A 21407-nucleotide genomic window follows, 5' to 3' on the forward strand; every position below is an offset into this window, starting at 1 on the left:
GCCTTGGGGTCTGGTTGGACAGATCCCTATCTTTTAGCGCCCAGGCCACAAAACTCTCAGCCACCTGTTTCGGCCTCATAAGGATGCTAAATAAAATCTTCCCTCTCCTTCCCATGGAGGCCAAACAGGTTGCTGTACAGGGTCTAATACAGTCACGCCTAGACTTCAACAACGTGCTTTACCTCGGCGCCCCAGAGTACACCCTTCGCAGACTCCAGATAGTGCAGAACTGCGCAGCACGCTTACTGCTCGAGCTCCCTCGCAGACAATCAGTGAGGGCCGGGTTGGTCAGCCTCCACTGGCTGCCAGTGCGCCAGAGAATTCTGTTCAAAGCCATGTGCATCGCACATCAGGCCTTCTGGGACAAGGGCCCCAGGATTACCCGCGACTTAGTCACCCACTACCTTCCCAGCAGAAATCTCCGCTCCAGCCAGACTTTTTTGGCTGTGGCACCAAGAATAAAAAGGTCCAGATCTGGCGGCAGGACGTTCGCCTACAACGCATCCAGGGCCTGGAACAACGTTCCCCTGCATCTTAGAGCCAACTCCAATCTCCCCACCTTTCGTAAACAGTTAAAAACCTTCCTCTTTAACCTGCACCACTAATCTCAGCTGGCCCCCCCTCGTAGGTTCCTGGTTATTCTTAGCGCTTGGACGCCTCCGGGCAGCAATTCGCGCTTTATAAATCCACATCCATTTCCATTTCCATTTCCACAAGCGGCATGAACATTCATACGATCCAATTTCTCGGTGGGAAAGAATTTTCAAAGTAAAGCAGTACAAATTTTTACTAAGACTTTTCTCTTGTGCAATTTCTTCCCACATTTGTTGCATCTCTGTTTTTTCCGATTTTGTTATGTACGATGTTACATAACATGCAACAGCAATTGAGTTATCTGCAAATACTGAATGTCCATGTTCACATTCCACATTTTTAAAATGACTGGATTGTAATCATTCATATACTTTGACACTTCTGTTCTTTTTAAGTTGTAGGTATTCTTTAGATATTTTCGACCTATTGTGTGCCTTACAGAAGTAAAAAAAAATTACTCTTCCTTTACAAATGACTGGACGGGGAAAACCAAACCAACATTTGGTGTAACATTTTCCTTTAGACTTGTAGTTTCTTCTGCAATACTTTCCACAACTGTTACTGTGGAAATGTAAAACTTGCAGTCTCAACCTTCTATCTCCTTCTTCTCTTGGAATCTCACACGTCACATACTGTTCAATGAAAAACCAAACTGTTTCATCAGAATCATTTCCAAATTTAAGTGCATCCTTGATCCATAGTAGCGTATGTATATGAGGTGCACCTCTTGCTTGATACTCATTTCTCCAAAAGAAATCGGTAACTTCTCCAAGAGGTGGTGTTTTTTTATTGCAGATAAAAGACATCATAGCTTGAAACCTATGATTAAAATATCTGCACACATTTACAGGATCCAATGAACACAGTTCACCAGGAGTCTTTATTTCAACATTTTTTGTATTGGAATTCGCTTCTCTTAGAAACTCAAGCAAATCTTCCCACGCATACTCTGCACAGCTAAGTGTGACAAACCATGTTGGTGTACCTAAGTTCAGTAACATACACTTGAGTTCTCCATGACGACAATACCAATACTCATTTGTTCCATGTTGACATGCCATCAAATTGATTACCTGTGGTTCTAAATTTTCATCTGTTTCTTGAACTTTCCCCACAAATTCTTTCGCAGAAAAAAGAGATTGATGAACTCCAGTTTTAAGTATGCAGTTCCCTGCATACGACAGAGAAGACAGATCACTTTCAAACAAAAGGTAAAATATGTATGCAATGCACTGTAGGAATCTAGGATCTTCAGAATATAATCTTGTTGACCGATATTCTGAACCAGGAATCCGTACAGGTCGATCATCATACCATCCACCTTCTCCAGTAGGAAACAGCTGTAGAAAACAACAACCTTCCAAGCTTTTCTCCCATACACTCATTGGGGTTCCCTGTGCTTTTTTTATTTCAAATAAGTCAATGCTGCTTCCTATTACTTCTTTTAAATCCAAAGGACATATTGTGTAATGTTCATAAATCTCTGTAGTCCTTGACTTGTACACTATCTCTATTTGACCACTTGAAATTTCAGATTCATCTTCTAAATGTATTACCTGTTCATCCACATTTACAGTTTTGTAATAAATATTGTTCTCTATAAGATATAACGTAGCCTTTTCAACTTTATTAACATCCACAAATTCTTGCCATATTTTCCGACTCTTTGTTGGTACACCATTTACTAGAATGACTATTGCCTCATTTTCCTCTTTCTCTCCAGCAATAGTTTCAATATTTTTCTAAACATCCAAAGGTAAGTACACCACTCTTCCTTTCAGCCCTCTTTGCAAATCTGTTCGTGGCAGTTTACCTGTTTTAGGCTCCATCCAAATTATAGTTTGAAAAGGATGAACAGATTGCATTAGAACAGACTCATATATATTCAATTCTGCCAGTTCCTCTGGAATAGCTACTAATTCTAAGTTATTATGTACTGCTCTAGGTGGCATTTTGTTCTCTTCTAATTTGTTGTAACAATATTTACATATATGTTGATCACTACCTATCTCAAATTGACCTTCCACCAACAAGTACGTTGCAAATTCTACCCACTTACCATTGTTTTCCTTTTCACTTTTCAAATACAAATCAACATTCCTACTTTAACTTTTATAATGAGTATGTCAAGAACAAACACAAACATAGTTTGGTATTTCAGAGCACACCACATTAAACTTTCCAATTTCTTCTTCAAAGTGATTAGTACTAATCACTTTCCCATCTCCTCCAACATCTGTAATTGTCAAACTTTCTATGGACTGCTCTTCTGAACAAAAATATTGCATTTCAATATCATCACACTTTTTTTGAACATCTAACATATAAAAGACCTGTATTCAGTTCACATAAACATAATGCAGGAGTTTTTACATAGTACGGTTTCCTTACAAACTTCCGCATTTCTGAATGGTGTACTGCTAATATCCTCAAATGATGAAAAACACTTTTAAAAACTTTTCTTGAAAGACAAGCGAGAGAATGCCCATACTTCTCAGAATATTTTCTTACATTACATAGATCTAGTCCTTGTAACAACTTAATCTTCTGTTTAATACTTTTCTGTGTATATTCTCGTACCAAACCTCACATTTTATCAATAGAGTCCTGTTGAATACTGCAAATACTACTACAATCCCACTTATACACAGGAGCTTGTGCACGTTTGCCTTGCACTTCTGTTGTATGGCGTTTAGAGCTCCAAGTGAATTTTTCCTGATGCATGCCCTTATATAGGTACAATTCACATTACCCTTATATAGGCATATAAAGCAATCCCTTAATTAGACATAGCCCATGTAGAACAAATACAGGCATGGCTAATTCCACCGTTACCAAATGTCACAACAGTTTCTCGGAAAATTGGCTTAAGCAGTTAGGGAACTTCCCCTTGCTTGAATATTTATTTAGCCAAGAACTCATGTACTTTGCAAAGAACAACTAATCCCTAGGGGTTCTTTCCTGATGTTATTATGCCCGACTTTACGTCAATCTATGGCATTCCTAAACACCTTCAAGGTATAAATATACCTTCACTTGCAATAGCAAACTACAGTGGTCCGGAGCAGTTCGACTATCTACTTGCCTGATGCAGCTCGCTACAGCAAGTGCAGAAGGAAGCTGACCCTCCAGCTGATGCACTGATCAAGAAACTGCCTTTCTCTTGCCGAGAATCCAGCTCCAGTGTGTCCAATCTCCCCTTGCAGGGTTTTGGGGTATCGAGTCCTGAGACAGAGATACCAGACTTCCTTCATTGTAAACCAAGATATGGAGCTGATTAGAACCTAGAGAAACCTTTGGTAGATTCTTGGCAAAAATAACAAAACCTATGCTACACAATACTTACTTCTTCCCATGTGCTAGACTTAGGTTAGGTACATTTGGGTAGGCGTATCTAGAAGCACCAGTTGTGTATTTTTAGTCAATGTTATTTATGTATGTTATTGTATATGGCTTGGAAACCATACAAAGCTTTTACAGTATTATTTTATAATACAGTTTTCGCTGTACACATTATACTTTGCAGTCTGCTTAACAATTGTAGCAGTTCACTTCTCTTGTATGCGAAAGAAGACTGTTCAATAAACCTTTTTATTGAAAATGCCCGTTTCTCTATTTCTCTACAAACTCTGTTGAAACGAACTATGCACGATTGACTAAGTGAAATACTTATCTATTGTTTCTGCGACTCTAGAAATATATTTCCTATTCTTGGGAAACAAAGTTGTCATGTTTATGTGGTTGTCAGAAACTAATCCCTTCTTGTGAATTCGAGAAAGTTTCTAGTGACCTCTTAGCTAGCTGGCACTCACTATTAAGTTTAGTATATTCGATAGAGACCTAGTCGATCTCAGTCCTACGTCTAATCTACAGGGTATATTATTCCAATGCGCAGAACTTATTGGGAATATAGGAACTACACTACACTTCCTCAGCTATTAACTCTTCTGCACTTTTACCAACCATTTCCTCCTTTGGAAGAGGACAACCAGCCTGAACTTCGTTGCAACGACCTCCAGTATCAACTGCAAATGGTAAACCATTTTCTTGGAAGTAACATTCCTCATTAAAAAAAAGGCTCACTAGTAGAAGTATGTTTCCAATGTCCACTAAAGATTTTGCAAAAGTTGATTCTGTTCATAAGTCTCTATTGTTCTACTTTTGACTTTCAACACTTTTACTATTTTATCCAACAGTTTCATGCTCTTCTAAATCAGAATAAAGAACTTCTGTTTTAAATTGAAATCAGTATCCACTATACTTTCAATACGCTGCTTCTCTTTGAATTGCTACACTTTCCCTTTATATTTGCAGTATCTTTTCATTACATTCTGAATCACTCTAGATTGAAAAAGTCTCCGACGAATTTCTTGAAATTGCTTTTGTCTCCGAGTAACAGATACTATTTCTTTATCATGTTTCCATTTCCTGGTATTTGAAATTGAAGTCTGCTTCACCTTACTTGAACAATTCTTCTTTTTGCTTTGTGTGATTTGTTTTCTTTAAATGTTCATAATATTTTTTTCACAAATTGTGTAGTTCTTTTACTAGAACAAACCGTTTATGAACTACTCACATTTTTCTCTAATTGAAGACCTTTACTTTTGGTTAAATATACATTTTTCTTCTCTTTTCTTTATTTTCACTCCTTCTAGGCATGTGCAAATTTCAATCCAAAGCAAATAATTTCCTGAAAAACAAAAAATAGATTAAATTATTTTTTACATCTGTTCACTGTGTTAAAATAATACCATACAATTACAAAACTTCTACTAATGACTTCCAGACCCAGTGCTGTAACGTGATGGAGCACGACAGGAGAGAAATTCGGATGACAAGTAGTGCCATAGAACATACAGCAAGTATTTATTTAATTATTTACATACACCTTTACAATGTATATGTAACTGCACTACCTCATACTTTTCACCTCTCCGCCACAACCCACCACCCCACAGCACTCTCTCTGCAACCCACCGCAGACAACTTTATAGATAGTATTTTTAAAAATTATGATCTATGACCTTAGGATATCATCAACCAAGCGGCACACACAAAAATTACTATTATTAGCCTAACAATTTTATCTACAACTTCGCAAAGATAACACTGCACACAGGGCTTGAATTGGTGGGGGGGTATCTGTGGGTGTCTGAGCACCAGCACTTTATTTTTGTGGGCCTCAAAATGGGTCTTTATGGAGCTCTATTTTCGAGCCTCGCAAAAGAAGTCCCTTTTTCTTTTGCACTGCAGTGAGACTGTGAAAGTATGCTCATTGCTCACTACTGAGAAGTGCAAACATCAGTGCCAGGTGAGTAGCATTGTAGGAGAAGGGAAATCCTTTAAAGAGAGCTATGTTCTCTCAGGATTTCCCTTCTCTTTTTGCAACGCAGGAGCAACATAATCGTAGGGTGATTAGCAGACATACCACCAGGCGCGCAACGCCCATTGCCCCGGACTCTCTGAGACAGCTTCCCGGGCGCACACACAGAGCTGCACCCGAGCACTTCACAGGTCTTCAAAATAATTTTTTTTTGTAAATGAGACTGTTCTTTTTCACCCCTTTTTACATCCCCTACATCATTATGCCTATTGCTGAAAGAATTAGGCTCCCTCAAAATTTCGCTCTGGTTGCGCCTCTGCAGACGACCACAAGCAGGCAACTCCAACATACACCATACCATAAGACGGTTAATAAATAGTCACAGTACCACTACACCACCTCCACACCTGCCCTTGCTTAACTTTACGCAATAAAAGAAAGAGCCCCAGCAAACGGAGAAGCACCACTATAGCCATGCACAAGCTTAATTTCAACAGATGTCTCCCGAAACGCTCATCGGCAAAATGTACTAAAACATGCAAATTTGCGGGTAAAACATATACCATGCCATAGGGTGATTTATAAATGGTCCCATTGGTACTACATCACCTTTAGTAGCTCGACATCTGCACTTTACTAAATTTTGTGTTTTAATCACCAACATATCCACCTCCCCCACACCCACCCCTGCCCTTGCATAACCGTACGAAATCAAACAGAAACACCCACCATTCCCAGTAGAACCACTATATCCATAGACGGGGTTACTTTTAACAGTTGTCTGACGGAAGACTTTTCAGCAAAAAGTATTCAAACATGCAAAGTGACAGGTAAAACATAAACCATCCCATAGTACGGTTTATAAATGAGCTCACAGGAACTACACCACCTTTACTAGCTAGACATCTATATGTTCCTAAAGTCGTTTAAACACTCTATCGAGTGTATAGCAGGGTATGGGGAGAGTAAACAAAGTTGTAATTCTAAAACTTTTGATATACCATCCCTTTACTATATCTATATTAAAGACTTTAAATGGAATTAAAAAAAATTGACAAGTTTCTCAATAGGGATAGTGAAGCTGAGCACCGGTAAAACCCGGACCACTTCAACACCTACGTATATCCAGCACGGGGACACAGCCTGACAAATAGTATCACTTATAATCACATGTACTTTACTAAAGTCAGCAAAGTCATACAGAAAATCTACCTCATATTTTCATTTCTTTTTTATCTCTCACACATTTTTAAAACATCTCTTCTAAAGAAGCACTCCCCAGCAACTTCTATTTCATAGAAACAGACATTCATTAATACATTTACTACCATATATTTTAGAATATCTACCTTATTATTATTCACTAGTTGGAAGCTACTAAAACTACTAGCAACATCCAAATGCAAACCAGAAACCATATTCATATTATATCTCAATCCATGATCAAATGATTCAAACTATGCGCACATATAAAAGGAACATATCACTTTTACTATCTCCATCTCCATGTAATCTCCAAACACTGTAGATGGCCTCACAGTACAACAACTTACCTTGATTTACATTCAAATCTACCCCTCAGTGTCAAAAATGACACCACAACCTGCCCACATAACAGTTCTGGATTTTGTTTGATCACTTTTAACTTAATAACACATACATCTCCTATCCCCCACCCCACTATTTCTACAAAAAGTATAATTTGCAAATGTGGGACATTTTGTTTATCTCGCCCGAATACATTAGCAAATCCAAATTAACACTAACTCTGTTTCAAAACCACACAGTCCTTTAAAGATGAGAAACTACACTTCATGTTTGTGAAAAATTTCTAAACATCTATAACGTACTTATTTAACAGGTCAAACTTTATACGTATTTTATAACTAATATGAAACACCACACTTCACTTACACTATATTATTTTGAAATAAAAAATACTTTCAAACTTAAAAACATCACCTACTACAGAACACATAACACACGCTGTTCATTTCTACCTCACCATCATTGTCATGATGTCATTTGAGATGTCATCAGTGATGTCACTGACCGTGTCATGAATGATGTAATATGTGACGTCATCAGCAGTGCATTGCCGGCGCGCGAGTTATAGTTCGCTGAACTAACTATAACGGGGGAATTTCTATGGTTTTGTACGGGCTAACTACAACGTTCCTGAAGCATATGGTTTTTGTCAGTGAATTTCTAAGGTTTTTTTAATGCTAATTCCTAACTACAATGTGCCTAAAACCTATGTTTTTTTCAGTGAATTTCGAAGGTTTTTTTAAATGCTAATTTCTACCTATGCCCACAGAGATAGGACATGTGAAGAAAGAAGAAAAAACGCATCAAAAGGAAAAAAAAGAAATGCAGAAAGAAGCAACAGAAGTCCTCAAAGACGAAGAAAAGTGCAGGAAGAAGGAAAACATGCAGAAAGAACAAACAGGAGAGCAGAAAGAAGCCTTGATGCAAAATCATCCTGTACCCTCAACTTTTTCAGACCGATACTGATGGTAAATGAGTTTGACCAACCAGTCCCAGAGCCAGTGCTATGTTAAAGGACACTTAGAATACAGTGAAAACACCTACATGCACTAGGGAACACTATGCGTTGGGGTCCCCCTGTGATTAGCATGACCTCCTCTGTAAGCCCCTAGGATATAATAGGGCAGGGGGATTAAAACTACTTCTTAAAATGCACCAGAGAGCTGTTTGCACATGTCACCACAGGCCCCGTCCCCTCCCTTCACCACTGTGCAAACACGCTCTGTGGCCCTTTTAAGTTGGGAGATTAAGTCCTCTTGAATCCTGAGGGTCCCTAGGGTCCAATTAGCCCTGTAAGTGCCACAGAGCTGCGTTGCAGAGAGATGTAAAAAGGGGCACATCCTAGTCCACATCTCCGTAACGCAGTGCAGTGGCGCTTACTGGAAGCACTCGGTGGGCTAGTTGGTCCCCAGGGGCCCTCAGGATTGAAGGGGAATTATTTCTCCAACTTAAAACGCGCCACAGGGCGTGTTTGCACATGTCACCTTAGGCCCTGTCCCCTCCCTTCCCCACTGTGTAAATGCGCCCTGTGGCCGTCTTAAGTTGGGAGATTAAGTCCTCTTGAATCCTGAGGGTCCCTAGGGTCCAACTAGCCCACTAGGTACCTCCAGTAAGTGCCACAGAGCTGCGTTGCAGAGAGATGTCAAAACGGGCATGGCCTAGACCACCTCTCTGCAACGCAGCACAGTGGCACCTACTGGAAGCACCTGGTGGACTAGTTGGCCCCCAGGGTACCTCAGGATTGAAGGGGAATTAATTCCCCTACTAAAAAGGCGCCACAGGGCATGTTTGCACACGTCACCTCAGGCCCGTCCCCTCCCTTCACCACTGTGTAAACGCGCCCTGTGGCAGTTTTATGTTGGAAGATTAAATCCCCTTGAATCCTGAGGGCCCCTAGGGTTCAACTAGCCCACTAGGTACCTCCAGTAAGCGCCACATAGCTGCTTTGCAGAGAGTTGTAAAAAGGTGCACGGCCTAGACCACCTCTCTGCAATGCAGCACAGTGGTGCTTACTGGAAGCACCTGGTGGGCTAGTTGGCCCCCCACAGCCCTTAGGATTGAAGGGGAATTATTTCCCCAACTTAAAACACTCCACAGGGTGTGTTTACACACGTCACCTCAGGCCCCGTCCCCTCCGTTCACCACTGTGTAAAAACGTCCTGTGGGCATTTTAATTCGGGAGATTAAGTTCATTTAAATCCTGAGGGTCCCTAGGGCCTCTGAATACCTGTCTGCAACACAGCTCCCTGGCGCATACAGGAGTTAGCTGTTGGGCTAGTTGGCCCTCAGGGACCCTCAGTATTGAAAGAGAATTAATTCCCCAACTTACAAATCGCCACAGGGCGCATTTGCACAATGGTGAAGGAAGGGGGCGTGGCCTGAGGTGACAAGTCTGCAAACACGCCCTGTGGCGCGTTTTAAGTTGGAGAATTAATTCCTCCTCAATCCTGAGGGTTCCTGGGGCCAACTAGCCCACCAGGTACCTCCAGTATGCGCCAGAGAGCAGTGTTGCAGAGAGGTGTTCAGAGGCCATGCCCCCTTTTTAAAACACTTTGCAACACAGCTCCGTGGCTCTTACTGGAGGTGCCTGGTGGGCTAGTTGGTTCCCAGGGCCCCTCAAGATTGAAGAGGACTTAATTCCCCAACTTAAAACGTTCCACAGGGCGTGTTTGCACACATGTCACCTCAGGCCCTTCCCTTCACCACTGTGAAAAAGCACCCCATGGCATGTTTTAGGTTGGGGAATTAACTCCCCTTGAATCCTGAGGGTCTCTAGGGTGCAACTAGTCCACCAGGTACCTCCACAAAGTACCACAGAGCTGCATTGCAGAGAGGTGTAAAAAGGGGTGCGGTCTCAGAACACCTTTCTGCAACGCATCTCCCTGGCGCATACTGGAGGTTCCTGGTAGGCTACTTGGACGCCAGGGAACCCAGTATTCAAGGGGAATTAGTTCACCATCTCCAAATGCAGCAGGGGGTGCGTTTACGGAGTGCTGGAAGGAGGGGGGCGGGGCCCCAGTGCGATGCAGCTCTTTTTTTTTTAAGAAGGGGGGCTTGATGGTCATCCCCTGAGGCTGGCCTTTCCTTTATTTTTTTGTAATTTTTTTTTAATAATTGGGGAGGGGCCGCGTGGCCCCCCTCCCGGGCCACTAATAGCCCCGGGGACCCCATCCCCGGGGCTGGCCCTCTCCATTGGGAACCGTGGGGGGTCCCCAATCCACCCATGGTCCCGCTGGCTCACCGCCTCCTGTGGGAGCCAGCATTGCTTTTCCACATGGGGAGCTGCTAAGATGCAGCTCCCCATGTGGAAAAGCAATCTGGTTTGCATTTTAAAAGAGAGAGCAGGTTTCCCTGCTCTCTCTTTCAAAATCCAAACCAAGTTGGCTATGGCAGGGCGGGAGCTGCAAGGCTCCCGCCATGCTATAGCAAACAGCAGTGTCCCGGGGGTGGGCACCCCGAGACACTGCAGGAGCCGGCCCTGGGGGGTGATGGTCCCCAGGGCCAACATTGGCTCCAGGAGTGGGGCTGCACGGCCCCCCTACCACTTAATGAAAAGGCCCTGGGGGTGGTGGTCCCCGGGATTTGGGCGTCCGTTACAGACCCCTATTTTGAATATGTAGAGCCCCGGGGAGGTGGCAGTCCCCAGGCGTGTTGGGGAGCTCAAGCCCCCCCCCACACAGGCTATTGCTTTTGTTTAAAACATAGGCCCCAGGGGGTGGTGGTCCACGGGGCTGCGGGGGGGCCGTAAGCCAGGCTGCAAATATTTCCGCAAAGCCCCGAGGGTGGCTTTCCCCAGGGCTTGGGGAGGCCTTTGAGCCCCCCACCCATTCAGTTTTGAAGCTCCAGGGGGTGGCGGTCCCCGGGGCAGGGGGGTCTGTAAGCCCCCGCACATATTTTCATAAAGCCACGGGGGTGGTGGTCTCCGGGGCGTAGGGGGGCTTTGAGCCACCCCACCCATTTATTTCATTAGCCCCGGGGGGGCCCCTCTGGGCCCCCTATTACATAACAACATTGCCCCCGGGACTTGGCCTCCAGGGGGCTAAAAAGCAGGGGGTTTTTCTCAGCGGGATCCACGCAGGCTGCTGATTTATTTAAAAAAAAGAATTTGGCCCTGGGGGTCCTTGTGGGACCCCCTAAGCAGGCTTAGGGGGTCAGGGTGTTTCTGCCCTGCCCTCTTTTTGCATTTTGCGCATTTCTTTTACAGATTTCTTGTACCTCGGTCCTACCGAGGCACAAGGTAGCTGCCAACACTTCCTGCTTTGGAGTGTTGACAGCCCATTAGCATACAGCGCGTGATCGGGAGGGTGTGCGGATCCTGCGCGGCCATAGATATATATGTGTTTTTACCTTCAATTTTCGCAGCATCTACTGAACGGATTTACACCATTTAACAAAAAGGCCTCTTTCTGATCAAAGAACTACCTCTTTGCCAAATTTGGTGTAATTCCGTTCAGCAGTCCGGGCTGTAGCTGTGTCTAAAGTTTCCTATGGGAAAAACACATTTTGGGACCCCTTTTTTCTCGGCCTCCGCTGTTTCATTTTGTGGGGAAAGAGGTTTTTGTATATATATATATATATATATTCACTGAAAAAACCATAGGTTTCACACCAGTTATAGTTAGCTGGAAATTTTACTCGCATAAAACCATTGAAATTCCCACGTTTATAGTTAGTTGGACTCACTATAACTTTCACGTCTGCAATGCACTGCTGATGACGTCACATATTACATCACTCATGACAGTGTTTTTTTTTTTAAAAATTGATTGGTTAACTGGCTTATTAAGTGTATCTTAGTGAATACATATATTAGCGATTAATGTTTAAATATTTAAATATATGCATGAGTGATGTAATATGTGACGTCATCAGCAGTGCATTGCAGACGTGCAAGTTATAGTGAGTCCAACTAACTATAACGTGGGAATTTCAATGGTTTTATGCGAGTAAAATTTCCAGCTAACTATAACTGGTGTGAAACCTATGGTTTTTTCAGTGAATTTCAAAGGTTTTTTAAATGCTAATTCCTAACTATAACTGGTGTGTAACCTATGGTTTTTTCAGAGAATATATATATATATATATATATAAAATTTCTATGGCAAAATGAAACCCCTCAAATTAAATGTATTAAGTGTTACCACTTTATTCCAATCAGAATTTTTTTAATGAAATATAAGAGAATTTGAGAAGTCACTCAAAATGTGCCCTAATTTTTCTTTCTTCAGCACTAATCATAATTTCTATGGCAAAATGAACCCCCTCATTTTGTTCCTTTGCAAATTAAATGTTTTAAGTGTTAACACTTTATTCCAATCAAGATGACTTCAGGTGTGCCATACTTTTGTCATAAGTAAGACTGTTAGCGCTCTAGTTGTTCTTTAGTACACTCTGGGACATTCTGTCATTGGGCTATAGTTGGGCTACATCTGGCTGATATCTGGGCTACATTTGTTTTTTTTTGTCTCTGGTGGCCATCTTTGGGCTACATTGGGCTACATTGGGCTACATTGGGCTACATTTGGGCTCTAACATAGATATAGCCCAATGTAGCCCAATATATATTTTTTCAAAGTTAATTTTCGTAAAAACCACTGGAGCATATATCTTGAGACATAGCAAAGGCACATCGGGGTACCAGTCCCTACAATTTTGCCAAGTTTGGTGGAAATCCATTCAGCCGTTCGGGCTAAAAGTGAGTCCAACCGCCCTATGGAAATTAACATGGGGAAAACACGTTTTGGGACCCCCTTTTATCTCGGCCCCCGCTTGACAGATCCCCCCGAAACTTTCAGGGAAGGAGCGGAGCGCAGCGAGGCAAAGTTAAGGAAAATTACAGTCAGATCCCTCATTCGGCGCCAAAGTTATTCCCAATAGAATGTTGCGGATTTCCTATGGAAAACAATCCTAACTATAACTACCTACTGGCGACCGCCAGTAGGTAATATATATATATCCACGGTTTCCTCTTGTGAATCAACCAAAAGGAAGACAAGCCACACCATCCAGGTACCGGAAAGTTTGTTTATTTGGGCATAAACAGACGCGTTTCGAGCTCACGGGCTCTTGGTCACATATATATATATGTGCCACCTCAAAGTCACAGGATTTATTTTTGTGAAACAATCGTGATTGTGATAATACCACAGAAGTTATATTGGATTCAGCTGTGAAAATTAGTGCATTTAACATTCTCTAGTGGGAAAACGATGACATACACTGCGAAGCCTTTAAATAAACATGTTGCAGTTTTCTCTCAGCAGGACGAAATCGTAGTCATAGTTATAGTGAACTGATAAAATAAATAGGAAGGATGGTGAGGTGACTGGAGTGTGCAAGTGTGTGCATTGTTGATCATAGGCATGCAACACAGCTTGAGGATTAGTATGTCCACCAGGGCTCAGTTGGACATCATAATGATCCCAGTTCATTGGCTGTTCTGTTTGTATAGAACAGCCAAATATGTAAATGCCAACCAAAGCTGTCTATTTTCAACAGCCTTTCAGTAAAAATGTGCATCTTTTACTAACTAAAGTTATGATGAAACTTATACTGAATTAAACAGAAAATTCATCCAAAACTATTGTATTCACAATTACAGACTTTATTAAGAAATTGCTATGAAGATAATGTTTTGCTGGAACTTGCAAAATATGTGTTCATGACAATAGCATAATTTAGGTCTAAAATAATTGCATATCATTATTTACTAAATTACAGTGATATTATATGTTTACATCAGTGTTTGAGTTTATTGCATTCTTTAAGATTTTCAGATCAATCCACTTTTGCCAGTCACTGTGAAATAAAATAAATCCATATCTGATTGCAATTTAATGGAATACATGTGAATGATTTATTGTCTCACTCCCACACACTCTTGGTTCATTTAGGTATTAAACTAATGGCATAATGTAAAGCCTGATTAAGAGTTTGTCAGACGGTACTCCATCACAAATGTGACAGATAAACCTGTTCGCCTTATTGCAAGTGCATTATATCCTAATGTGAATATCCCGTCCACCTTATTGCAAGTGCATTATATCCTAATGTGAATATCCTGCCTCCTTTATTACAAGTGCATTATAACCTGAACTATGGGCTTTTTTTTAATCAGCTGAAGAATGAGATGCTGGTTAACTTAGGGTTAGCTCCCAAATCATGGGATGAAGCCACTATTGTGATTTTTAGCAAGAAGTGTAAAGCTCCGGAACTGCCCGGATCGTATCGCCCGATCTCTTTGCTGAATTGTGATGGCAAAATATATAAAAAAATCTTGGCTTATCGCCTATCTACGGATATTACTTCATTAGTGTGAGTAAACCAACATGGGTTTATTCCTGATAGGGGGACAGTTACTCATGTCAAAAATGTGGTGACTCTTTTCGATATTGCTCATGTTGAGAAACGGCAATTAGGGTTAATCTTATTGGACGCTGAAAAAGCGTTTGATCATGTGGAGTGGGATTATTTGTGGAAATTGATGAACCGGGCAGGCTTTGGGAAGAGTTTTATGACTGCCTTACAGGTGCTGTTCTTTACCGGTTGCTAAAATTGCTGTAATGGGTATGAGATCAGACGTAGTGAAAATCACAAGAGGAACTAGGCAGGATGTTGTTGCTTGCCATTGATTTTTGCTCCATATATGAATCTGTTTGTTGACATGCTATGTAACAACTCTTTGATTAGGCCTTTTTTGTACAAGATATCCCATATTCAGTCTTCGCTTATGCAGACGAAATAGCTGTGACCTCGGATGATCCGTCTACTGCTCTCAAAGAGATTGAGCGGTTAGCATTCTAATTTGGCCAGGTTTCTGGTTATAAACTTTACATGGCCAAAACACAAATTTTAAGTACTGATAATATCGTAATGCATGATGCCAGATCAGTAAGGGAAGTTACATACCTGGGCATTAAAATCAGAACATCAATGGTAGAATCAGTAGACGCTAATTGGGTGGCAATCTTGCGTAGCCCCAGGGACTCATTTGAGAGATGGGGACGACTTCACTTTACTCTAATAAGTAGAGGTAATATTATAGGAATTAATATCTTATCAAAGGTATTATACTTACTTAGTTCCATCCCCTTGGAAGTGTCGTCGACCCAACTGCAACATTTACAATCACTCTATTCCAATTTTCTTTGTTCCCCTGGCAAACCCAGGCGGGCTATTAGATTTATGACGCTTCTAATTGAAAGAGGAGGCCGGGCAAAACCAGATTTTTCTTTCCTGTTTCAGACACTGTGGAATAAAATAAATGTACATATATATATATATATATATATATATATATATATATATATATATATATATATATATATATATACATATATATATATATATACATATATATATATATATATATATATATATATATATTCACTGAAAAAACCATAGGTTATAGACCATATATAGTTAGGAATTAGCATTTAAAAAACCTTATTTTACTCACACAAAACCATTGAAATTCCATATATAGTTAGTTGCACTAACTATATATTGCGCACCCGCAATCCACTGCTGATGATGTCACATATTACATCATTCATGACATGGTCAGTGACATCACTGATGACATCACTGATGACATCTCAAATGACATCACTGATGACATCTCATTTGACATCAATGACCACATCACTGATGATATCATTCATGTGACAATACAATGCATCTCCTCACATTTTAATATAACCTCTGTTTCACCCAGTGTTAAAAACAGAGTATAATTTTTGAAACCATTGACACACCAATACTAGTTACTACATACGTACTCACTGATTCCTACGTCTACACACACATTCACTCATTCACCCATACAATCATTCATACATACAATCACTCATGTTTACAACACAATCATATGCACTCATACACCTATACAGACACTCACACTCTGCCACTCATCCATGGAGTTACTCACACACCTAGTCAGTCCTGTAAAGAATCAATCACACTTCCATTTTCTACTCTATACAGTTAAACATAGAGCACCTTACGTTTTCAACCATATACTAACACATACTTACTCTCTTATACAATCATTGATACAAGTACACATTGATCTGTACAGAGTCACACACCTCCCATCCAGCCACACACACACTCAGTCTCCCATGCAAATACTTGGGCAATCAATCAATAACCCATATAGTTACTCATATAGCTACTGATCAACACATGCAGCAGTTTACAGAACAACAGACATAATGATGCACAAATTAAGACAGTTTAGTCACTAACCCATGCACTCAGTGAGACACATTTAATCACTCACTCATACATTCAGTCATGCACCTACTAAATCCTTCGTCCAGACACTTATACATCCACTCATTCTTCAATATGTAAGACATATTTTAACTTTACAGAAACATAGTCACTGGATGTTGTCATCAGTGATGTCATCAGTGATGTCATTTGAGATGTCATCAGTGATGTCATCAGTGATGTCACTGACCATGTCATGAATGATGTAATATGTGACATCATCAGCAGTGGATTGCGGGTGCGCAATATATAGTTAGTGCAACTAACTATATATGGAATTTCAATGGTTTTGTGTGAGTAAAATAAGGTTTTTTAAATGCTAATTCCTAACTATATATGGTCTATAACCTATGGTTTTTTCAGTGAATTTTCAAGGTTTTGTAAATGCTAATTCCTAACTATATATGGTCTATAACCTATGGTTTTTTCAGTGAATTTCAATGGTTTTTTAATAGCAAATATCATAAGCTGTCGAATGTCAAGTACGTGGTAAGAATTTTTTTTTTCGTGTTTATGCACACTGATCTGCTTTGATTGCTGCCCCCCACCCCTCATTTCTATTAGGAGTACTCTCTCTTTGCAGATAGTGAAGGGTAGTTAACGCAGCCCTTTCCCCCTTTGTAATCCGTCGTGCCTGCTTCTCTCTCCATTTGATTGATTGTTCTCTTTGGTTCATTCTCTATTTACAAACAAGCACAGAGTCGCAATACTCTGTTTAGTCTTTGCAGATAGCGAAAAATCGTGTAAAAAAACAAAAGGAATCGAGCAAAATCAGTAGGCCACTAATGGGATCTCTTTTGACCTCGCTAAAATAGAAACATTAGGAACAACCTGTTGAAAATAGCAATGCGTATGTATATAAGCGGCGTTCATTTGTGTTCACAGTACCCCTTGTTGATTGTTTCAATCGAGCATTGAATTGTTCGAAGTTAATTCTCTTAACGATCTTCTCTACCTGCAAACGAGGAAGAATAGGAATATTCTATCTCCCTTTGCAGATAGTGAAGGGTAGGTAACGCAAGCCTTTAACACGTCGTACCTATTTCATTCCTCATTGATTGATTGATTGTCCGAACATTGACTGTTTGGGAATTAGTTCTTTTTGGAGGTATTCCCTGTTTGCAAATAAACGTAGGAAAATCTTTGCAAGTAGTGAAAGGGTACGTAATGCGGACCGTTCTCCCCCGTTGTAATCTGTCATGCCTATCTACTCCCCACTGATTGATGCACCTTTTTCACCCGGACCATTTACTAGAGATACGTCATCTGGCCCGACCAGAGAGCACCCCTAGTGAAAAGGACATATGCAATAATAACGAAGTGATCACTGTATCCTGTTAACAGAAACTTTACCATGAAACAACCTGGAAAGAAAAAAATAGGAAAACGAAAATCAGTAGGCCACTGATGAACATGAACTTTTATTAAACAACGAACAAAGAAACGATAACATAACGTAATGATAAAACCTATTAATGTCCTAGAAACAAGAAAACGTTAAAATATGCCAGTGGTGAGAGACCAGAAAAACAGTAAGAGAAACCAAATCACCCCTCGCTGTCCCACCGCCTGCCACGCCAAAAAAATCGATAGACTAGGGAAAATGCAAGTCAGTAGAACATCCACCCCCACTCTGGAAACTTCCAAGGTGGGGCAGGGTTCCGGCTACGCCCAGCCGGGAGCAGCCCATATAAGGCAGGTCCTGCTGCCACGCCTCGGCCAGGAGATCCTAACGTAGGGTGTAGCCGGAGGAGAGGCCGAGACCAGCGGGACCCGGCCAGGGGATTGCCTTTACAACGCTGAACAGTTGCAGGGGGGGGGAATGTCTCCTCGACCCTCCCCTCTCTCTCCCAGTCCGGCCGCGGTGGCCCTTGAGAGTTGCAGGTAGTCCCGCCACATGCTCTTCCGGTCCGACCACCAACGGTCGGGGGGCCGAGGCCGACGGGATCCGGCTGCAGCCGATAAACCAAGAAACCCGTTCATGGGGCCAGAGCCAGGGGCGTCCGGCCGACATCCACCGGAAGCCCGGCCCGAAGACGGACGGGTCACTTCTTTCTTTTATAATGGCTGCGACAACACTGGAGGGGGATGTCTTGCACATGCCTCCGACCCCCCCCCTCGTCCTCATCGCCTGGTCCGGCCATAACAAATCTCAAGCGAGACGCCGTGGGGTGCACTGGGAGGGAGAGACGGTGCGAACAGGCCTCTCCCGCCTCCCCAGGTGGAGGCTTCCCAGCTGCACCCTCAGCGCTCCAGGCGGTGGCATCCTAACAACTACAGTGCTGCACAGTTTCGGAACGACCTAGATAACGGTTCTTCCACTGTGGCCATGCTGCAACGTCTCGCCCGGCAGGGTGGAGCCCGTCCGCTCATGTGACCCCGCGATCGCCGGTAGCTGCCGAACTCTCAAAATGGCGGTCGACCTGGCAAGAGCGGGCCCAACATAAAGAAATGGCCCGGTCACTGGTTGACTCCACCACCGTAGTCCTCCACGACCTTGAAGATTCTAGAGGAGCCGCGGGAGTCTCCGACCCCCGATGGGGAATGACTGCCATGATCGCCCGTGGAGTGACGAAACTGTATCCGCGGGACGTCGGTGCTCCCATGCTGGCGCCAGCCTCACTTTGAATTACTACAATCCTGCAGACCTCACTTCCGGTGAAAGCACAGTGTGACCCGGTAGGAAAAATTATTGCACCCCCTCCCCTTTTTGACTGATAGTTCAAACCACCGATCCTTTCCTTTGCCCTTTTAACGGAACTTTGGACTGCCTCCCCCTCTTTTACATTTTCTAGAGAAAACAAAACATTAACCACTACATTAGCATAGCAGTTGACACCAGAACTGTTTTCAAATTGAAAACCAACAACATCTTCAACAGAATCCTTTTTGTTTCTGCTGTGACCCTGCTACAGCACAGGCATTGTCCCCAGCAGTAATTCTGCAATGCCGGTAAGAATAGCTGTGGTGCCTACTGGACTCACTCACCCCCGCGGTGCCCCACGCCGTTTTTTGCTGGGCGGCAACTTACTAGACATCACTTTCGTGCCATCTAGATTTCAGCGCGTTCTGCTGCCTTGGAACTATTCGCACAACAGACCGCTACTGACAAGAATATTTCATTATTGGTGCTGTCAATTTCAATAAATCTATTGGATAATTAAAAAGAAATTGCCACGGTCTCTTCGTTGTTTAAATGTTTTTACTGTTTTTGTTTTGTTGTATATATTTATATGTTATTAAAGTTTTATATTCCTACTACTTTGTTGGAGTGCTATATATTTTTAATGTGACACATAATTGTAAAAACTTTGATGTACAAAGAGTCATTCCTGGAATCTTCCGCTTCAGGCTCGGTCCCCTCCCCAATCACAATACAGGATGGTTTTCAGATAGTAGGAACGCGTGTGCTGTGACGGATCACATCGGGTGTGGGCCTTGATCTACTATAACTCCTTTGAAGAGGGGTGATTCTTTACAGCTGGGGCCATAAACTACATCTGCAGGGCTAGCTGATAGCCTAGGACCGGCCTGGACATTCGGACACAGAGGAAGAGGAGTGTCAGAGGGTGCGGTAGTGAATAGGGCGAAAGGGAGGTGTCGGGCGGGCACAGAGTGTGATTCTCAGGGAAGAGCAGCGCAGATGGGGGAAGGTTTATTGCCCATGCATAAGACAGAGAGCGGTGGTGACCAGTGCCTGGGGGAGATGCTTACGAGGGTGAGGAGCCATGCTACGAATCGACAGCGTGCAGAGAGTGGGTCTGGTCAAGCCATCTAAAATGGCTGCCGTGCACGACAAAAGTGTGGCATTTCAAAAAAGGCAAGATGGCGCAGACAATGTTTTTCAACACTTCCTCATTTCCTTCGAATCGAACGTTAACAGACGTTGGGGCATATTACCAAAGTTAAGCGATATTTATCGCTAACGATGCTTACCAACCAATTTTTTACCACTAAGCATCGTCAGAAATTATCGAAGATAAACCTTACTATTATCAAGGTTTATCGCAAATGCGATAATAAACGGCCGCAATGCATGAATATCGCTAAAAACTCAGCGATATTCATGCATTACCGAGCTAATACTCTTAGCCATGTTATCCACCTCCCATTGGATAACATGGCTAAGAACTGCTCAGGGCAGGTGTTACTTTTTGGAGATATTCGCGCTTAGCGCGAATATCTCCAAAAGTTGGTAATAGGAGATAGATATCTTGCATGTTGTAATGCAAGTTATTGTGGTATATGGAACTCATACCATAATCTCTCAGGAAAGCAGAAACTGATCCTTTTGGGACCGCCTAAAAAGGCCTAGGGGGTGAGGAGTACTCTACTTTGCCCCCTTTTCACGTTCCGAACTATTTTATTTTACTCTCTTCTGTAATTACACAAAATACCAGCGATAAGATGCATCGGAGACACACACTGAGAGAAAGGAGGCCGGAGATGAAGAAGACATGTCAAATACACATTGGAGATAATATAGTGGCAGAAGGGAAGTAAATATGAGTAAACTTACCATGTAACATAAAAATGTTGCACTCTATACTATAAGTCTCATTTTATACTACAATCACTTCGCTACAACCTCATAAATTAAAAATAAAAATAAATAATGTCTCAAACAATTTTTGATTTCTAAATATAAATTTATTCTTCAGAATTT

This window comes from Lissotriton helveticus, chromosome 11 (genome assembly GCF_964261635.1).
Source record: "Lissotriton helveticus chromosome 11, aLisHel1.1, whole genome shotgun sequence".
In the NCBI taxonomy this organism is placed as follows: domain Eukaryota; kingdom Metazoa; phylum Chordata; class Amphibia; order Caudata; family Salamandridae; genus Lissotriton; species Lissotriton helveticus.